At 41.6% G+C, this 7112-nt stretch overlaps 1 long non-coding RNA gene across 1 annotated transcript; it reads right to left on the reverse strand.

The window, feature by feature from the left end:
• Positions 1-4952: 4952 nt before the first annotated feature.
• On the reverse strand, positions 4953-5983 carry LOC134468504 (uncharacterized). The gene is made up of 3 exons (XR_010038817.1): positions 5839-5983; positions 5263-5334; positions 4953-5139 (listed from the first exon to the last, which is right to left on the reverse strand). It is a non-coding gene; the product is annotated as an uncharacterized LOC134468504 (long non-coding RNA).
• Positions 5984-7112: the final 1129 nt, after the last annotated feature.

The raw sequence follows: 7112 nt of genomic DNA on the forward strand, positions 1-7112 counted from the left end.
GAAAACAACACACATTTGATGGACCCACATCTTATAAAGGAACCAAAATTCTGATACAAACATCAGCGTGTCGAAAAACCACACATCCAACCTCATGAGCAAAAAAAAACAGCAGCACAAATCTATTTCAGAGGCACTGATACATCTGCAGAAAGTGACATGTCTGACAGGTGAAGTGACGATTGTTGACATAGCCTGACAGTTCTTATGTTTATGGTTACGGTTGCTAAGGGCGCTTTGCCATGACCCAAAGATGACATGGCGTGTGTATTTGTTGACAAATGAGGGGCATTTTGATTCAATTGCGCGATATAGTGTAATGTGTCATGTAGGCTACATGCAAAAATATCATCAACTAGAGAAAAAACGGAGGTATTAGGCTGTTGGAAAAACACCCTATAAAGCCTCAGTCCTCAGCATATTTTTAGCGTTTATCATTATTATTATTTTTTGTGCTCAAAGTCACAGGCGTTGCGTGTCCCTCAGCCTGACTCTGAGGACGAGGTGTGTCCAAACGTCAGCCACACATGCACCACAATACTAAAAACAAACAATCAACGCTTCAAAGTAGGCCTACGCTATGTGCATCTCCGTTTATTTGCTAAGCAGTGTAGCCCAGTCTGTGAGTTGGCTGTCCTCAACCGAGAGCACCACGCTGATGCGCGGATATCCTCCCAAAACCAATATATTGACCAGTTGAATGGCAATCAACAAAAAGTGCATATTCCGAGAGCATTCGCAACGGTTTGGCATGTAATGTGCATTACCCTTTCCTGAAAACAACATACAAAGCAGATGGACAAGGTAAAACAGGGGCAGTTTCAGTCTGCACGCCGGCGATGTCAATTGTTGGAACTGCTTGAGGCAATAGCATTCTCTTCAGTCCAACCATGCCCGTGACCTCCACATTTGTGGTGAAGCACAAGGGGTGGAAATGTGCCGAGCACAACAGTGACCAAAAGCTTGCTTCAAAACCACGCATTGGATCCACAGAGCCCTAGCTTGATTTAGCCTTCTCCTTGTTGGCCACAGTTCCATCATTCTTCACAGAAGGGAACTTGTGCAACACAGCAACACACTGCTTGACATTGCGCTTTGTTTTGGTACTAGCCGCCATTGATCTGAACAAGGTGGAATGAGGTGAACTCACCCCTTCTATGTCACGCATATCATTTGCATAACATTTGCATGTCACCAAAAAAACACTTTTTGGGAACGTTTTAACATGACTTTTAGGACAAAATATCACCCAGACAATATCCCATTTCATTCACAAGGCTTAGAACTTTCAGAATCTGTCCTGGAAATGGTCAAATTCCTTTACTTTGTTTTCGTTTCATAAACTCTTTAACATGGCGTTAAGTTATGGTGATTAAACATGTTGCATGTAAAATAGTATAACCAGACAGGGCAAAGTGTTGATGGTCCAATCGCAGTTGCTCAGATCAAAGAGCATTGACAGAGGTTGTCGAGGAAAACACTGCTCCCTAAAGTTTAAACGCATAACATTGGCTACGGTAAACGTCGAGGTGGGGATCAGAGATGGCCATGTATGGTGAGGTGATAAGAAAGTAAGCATACCCTACTAACAATTTTTAGTTCTACGAAGGTTCCTGGAACACAAGCCCTTGGTTCCAGTTTAGTTCTGGGTACGTCCCCAGAGAGTCATTTTTGGTTATTTTTCCATTCTCACTTGGTTGGCAGGAAAGTTTAACTTTCGTTCCTAGAATGTTATATGTGTAGTTCCCATTCCGTTCCCTTATTGTTCTCTCACCGTCACTTTATTCCTGTTCATGTCATGTTTGTTCCCTTGCCGTTCCCATATGGTTCCCTTAACCTTGTTGGTTGCATATTTGGTTCCTTAGACATGCTCCTGATGTTCCCCCAACCTTGTTTATTATTGTGAATGTGTTTTGGTCCTGCCCCACTATCTCTCACCATAGTTGAGGTACCCTGATCATGGTACTTAAGGACCTCCCATCCTCCACCATCACTGAAACACCCTGCGCCTGGCATCAGGTTGGCACACTGCTGTCTAAGAATGATGATTAAAGTTGCTGAAAACATATATGATGTCTATATTTTAAATATCAGTCTATGCCATACTGTACCACAATGTGAGAGAAATATCAGCTGAGCATGTATGAACACAATCTAGTTGGGATTAATACCAAAATTCCTTAATGAAATTTAAAGATAATCATACCATCTACATCAAGTGCACAATGGCGCAAGCAATGTAACATGTGCTGTTACTGACTAGCTCACAAAGCAAGGCACAAGATGTAGCTAACAAATGCCATAAGCCAAAAGCGCTATTAGCTTGCTTGCAAAGCAGTTAAACAAGCGCTATGCTGTGCCATGCTGACCAGCCAGCAGGCAGGCAGGCAGGCAAATAACTAAAGCACTCTGACAGCAGGTTTATATACAGGCTCAAGAGTACCATGTGACCAGATTGATTAGGAGTTTTTCAGGTGCAAGCAATTGAATCATGATATACCAGCCCTAAGTAATTAGGTTTGGCCAGGCGCTGATGGACAGATTGGTTGTGAAGGGCCTGCTTGTTACCGGCAAAGGTGTAACAAGTTCTCAAGTTATTTCTTTCACTCACCACATCTTTTGTGTGATGTTGTGTGCACAGCCAAACCTTAGATCAACCCAACCAAGTTGAGTTCAATGAATGAAATGGAATAAAAAAATAGATTGTGTACATGATTAAATCTGGAGGAAATACTGTTACTAATATGTAGACGTATATGATTTAATCAGATGGACAGTCATCATTGCTTATGCTCTGAACAACACAGTATAAACAAAGTTGGGGGAACATCAGGAGCACGTCTAGGGAACCAGACGTGACCAGACCTATAATGTAACCATCAAGGTTATGGGAACCATATGAGAACGATGAGGGAACAAACATGAAAAGCAATAAAGGTACGGTGAGAGAACGGCGAGGGAATGGAATGGGAACCACACATATATCGTTCTGGGAACTTAAATTAAACTTTCCTGGCAACCCAGTGAGAACCAAAACAGAACCAAAAATTACGTATCTGAAACGTATCCAGAACCGAACCGGAACCAATGGCTGCTTGTTTTTTACTGTAACCAAAGGGAACGTTTCTAAGTGGTAAATTTTGGTTTGGTAATAACCCCAACCTTTAGAGAACCAAAAGTCAAACGTTCTCTTTACGTTCTGTGTTACTAGGGTAGCAGACAAAATAATTCCAAAATGGCAAAATATACCGGTACTTTGTGACTTCATGCTGTATTGGAAACAGTTTTTTAAGCAGTGTTACAAAGTGTTCCTCTACCCTCTGTCAGTTTCGGTACACTGAGTGTCCATAATTACTGTACTGTTTGTACTGAGGTCATGGTGCCTTTGGAGTTAGTTACTCTAGTTATTACCAGTATTGGGAAAGCTACTCAAAAACTGTAATATATTACTAATCACATCTTACTGTCTTTTCAAAATAATCCCTTACACAATATTACTATATTTAAAATGCATGGCATTACACTACTGTTACATAAGTTACTTTCAAAAAGGACTGTAGGCCTAAATATGAATCTGGCCATGTATTACAAACATATCAGTATCAGGGTGGTACATTTCAAATTAAGTAATTTAAATAATTTAATACAATATGGTACTAGCTGTGATTATATCACCTGACCTCTGCCACAAAAAATGTCCTTGACCCATATGCTGTAAACAACATTTTTCTAATGTTTTGTATTCTGATCTATTACAAGTGGAGCTTTCCCATGACCATGAGATGAACGCTAAACTTGATAGTTTTTTTGTCTCCTCCTTCCTGCCTGCACTGTACAAAAAGTCAGTAAACAAAAACAAATGGTTGCATTTCACAGGTTTGTTTATTACAATTTCAGAGAGAAATGATGTATGAATACTACAATACATTATTATATAGTAATAATATTTAGTATAAGAACATTTCGTATAATATGATGATATATCATGAATATCATGTACATTTGAAGCATGAGAGATTTGTACAAATAAACATCAATTCAATGTATGTTTCCTGTTTCACTTGACTGAATTTTTCAGAATTTCAGAATAATGGGCCTTGGAAGTTTGTTAACATTGCACTCACTGCCCACATCTGGTTAACAGAGCCTACTAGTGTCATGGGAATGACGCCATCAAATATGTGGAATTCTTTTATTCTCCTTATCGCACGTTCAACATGAATACGAAGTCTTGCGACTGTTTGTGTTTCTGTGACTTCATCTGCATTGAAAGTGCCACTTGGGCCTAAAAAGGGTGGAGTCACAAGGGAGACATTTAATTTTGATAGCATTTCCTTAATCAGAAACCCTTTGTCTGCCATGACTAAATCGCCTTCTTCAAGCATTGCTAGGATGCCGGACAATTCTGTAATCTCCTTCTCGGATATGGAGCCTGTGTACAGGTCACTAACGAATGACACCTCACCAGACGGGGCAATTCCAATCAGGCCTTTGAAAGTTGGGTTGCCCTTGTAATGGGAATAGATTTTGGATTTAAGTACCTTCAAACTAGGCATTTGCACATATATTTCTGTACAGTCTAGAATGACTCTGGTGTCTGGGTAAGTGTTTCGAAAACAAGTAGGCATACATTCATCTACTGTGGCTTTTGAAGGCCAAATGGGGAGAGATCCTAACATGAAGTATAGATAGTTTGCCCAGGTGACACAGATTCTGCTCACAGTTGACTGTGACACACCAAAGCGCACCGCAAGGTCCTGCTCAGCAAACCCCTATCTGAGGCAACAGAGAAAGAGAAAGAACTGGTCCATAGTTGCTAGTTTGGAGATATTAAATGCCTGTCTAATGACCTGTACCTCTGTTTGTTTAAGCCTTTGAGCCTGACTCCATCCTAACATGCTTGTGGCTGTGGGCTGTAGAGCCATATATACAGCTTTAAAGGTGTCTGGGAATCCTGTGTAAAATGACATCTGACCATCATCACACTGGAATCTTGACACACTGAACACTTTATCTTTAAGTTGTGCTATTAACTTGTCTTGCTCAATGATGTGCTTGCGAGCCGCCTCAAGTTGTTCCTCTGGTGTCAGCGGTGGAACAGCATAATCATGGTACGGGTGTGGAGGAGGTACATCTGTGCTGGAGGGGCAAAAAGACAACACTACTAGTTGTGATCAAACTGTCAATTCCTAACTGGTATAAAACTGAATGCAGTAATGAATTACAAACTATGGCACAACTAAATACAATTCATTAACTTACCTCAAGGCATCCCTTCTCACATCAGGTTGGTTCTCATCAGGCTGGTTTTCATCCACCTCCATGGAATCCGTACTGAAAAAGAAACACACAGGACAGGAGAGTCACAACATACACAGGGCTGCCGTGGCCTAGTGGTAGGGCAGCCGTGGCCTAGTGGTGGGGCAGCCGTGGCCTAGTGGTTAGAGAGTTGGTGTTTTAATCTGGGGGTTGCAGGTTCGAATCCCCCTGACCTCTCCATGGCTGAAGTGCCATTGAGAAAGGCACCTAACATTGCTCCAGGGACTGTAACCACACCCTGACAAATATGGTAATAACTAAGTCGCTTTGAATAAAATGAAAGTGTCAGCTACGTGAAATGTAATGCAATGTAATAACATCACAGTTTGAAATCTTTGGCTCATGACTCAGGAGGACATGATCAATGCAAACAAATATATCTCCAGCACATATATTAATTCTCCAGTCTTTTGTCTAAATTTAAATGTATTCCTATGGCAAACTATTCTCCGTTTTTTAAGTATTATTAAAGAGGGTTGGTACACACATGTCAGTTGAATATTGACTGAACAAAATAACCTCGGTCTGCGAATGATGATTCTCCTCTTTGGCCTCTCTGAAGTCCAGGCGAACAAAGTTGGCACAGCATCCTTTATAAGCTTTGTGATACCACGGGCGGTCTTTACAAAGCACTGCTTCTCAAAGTGCTCGGAGCAAACCTTGGTCTCGGCGTTGATCTGTAACCATAAATACCAGGATGCATTTTAGTTCGTTAGCAAAACAACTTGATTTTGGCACAAGTAGGCCTAGGCCTATGCTACAGGTTCTAGTAGCACACCATCGGTGGCCATCGGGTCGCTTACAACAAAATTGAAAGCATAATCTTGAAAAAGCGATCTGGAAATATCACAGAAATGTAGCGTTGTGTAATTACACATACATATGTTTTGTTATCTCGTCGAGGCATTCGCTTCATTAGGCTACATGAGTCATGACAAGTTTGGCGAGCTAGCTTATTTGTGCTAGCTCATGCGTATGATTGGACATAATTTCGCATCTTACCTTGAAATATGGACCAGGATCCCTCTTGATGTGATGTATCCATTCACGCCGAAGTGCCTGCTCTTTCGGGAAACGGTGGAAAGTCTGTCCACGGTAGGATTTTTTTCTCTTTGAGGACGTACATTTGGGCACACAACAGTGAGGCGCCAAGACAGCTGGGTGTGTTGCCGAGTGTACCCCTGAAATGTACCCCTCAACGTCTTTACAACGTTCCGGGTGAATAAGGCGAATACTATACTATACTTGACTATATTATATTATATTATATTATATTATATTATATTATATTATATTATATTATATTATATTATATTATATTATATTATTATCTATCTCACTCTGTCTCTCTCTGTCAGTGTCGGTAAAAACGAACGAAGCGCTTCTGTGTATTGTATCCATGGATACGGTCGCATTTCTACTACGTCAAGCCTCTACCCAGTTTCCCGATTTTTCCGGAGCTGGGTAACGGTGTTAATCGAGTTCGAGGCCTGACTAGAAGCAGCGCCGCCGAAGGTGTTGCGTCACTAGGAGGGCGCAGCCTGGCTAGTATGTACTGCTCCTCTCCCCACATTGGAGAAATGACTTTATATTCACAAACACATGTTTGAGTCAGCTCAATGCAACACACACGTCCCAGCCATGACTTAGTGGGCTGGGCACTGGACTGTTACTTGGGCGACCCGGGTTCGATTCCTGACCCGGGTCATTTGCCGATCCTCCCCCATCTCTCTCCCCCACTTCCTGCCCCACTCTTCACTGTCCTGTTTAAATAAGGTTGAAACCCCCCCAAA

Source organism: Engraulis encrasicolus, chromosome 18, assembly GCF_034702125.1.
Source record: "Engraulis encrasicolus isolate BLACKSEA-1 chromosome 18, IST_EnEncr_1.0, whole genome shotgun sequence".
Classification (NCBI taxonomy): domain Eukaryota; kingdom Metazoa; phylum Chordata; class Actinopteri; order Clupeiformes; family Engraulidae; genus Engraulis; species Engraulis encrasicolus.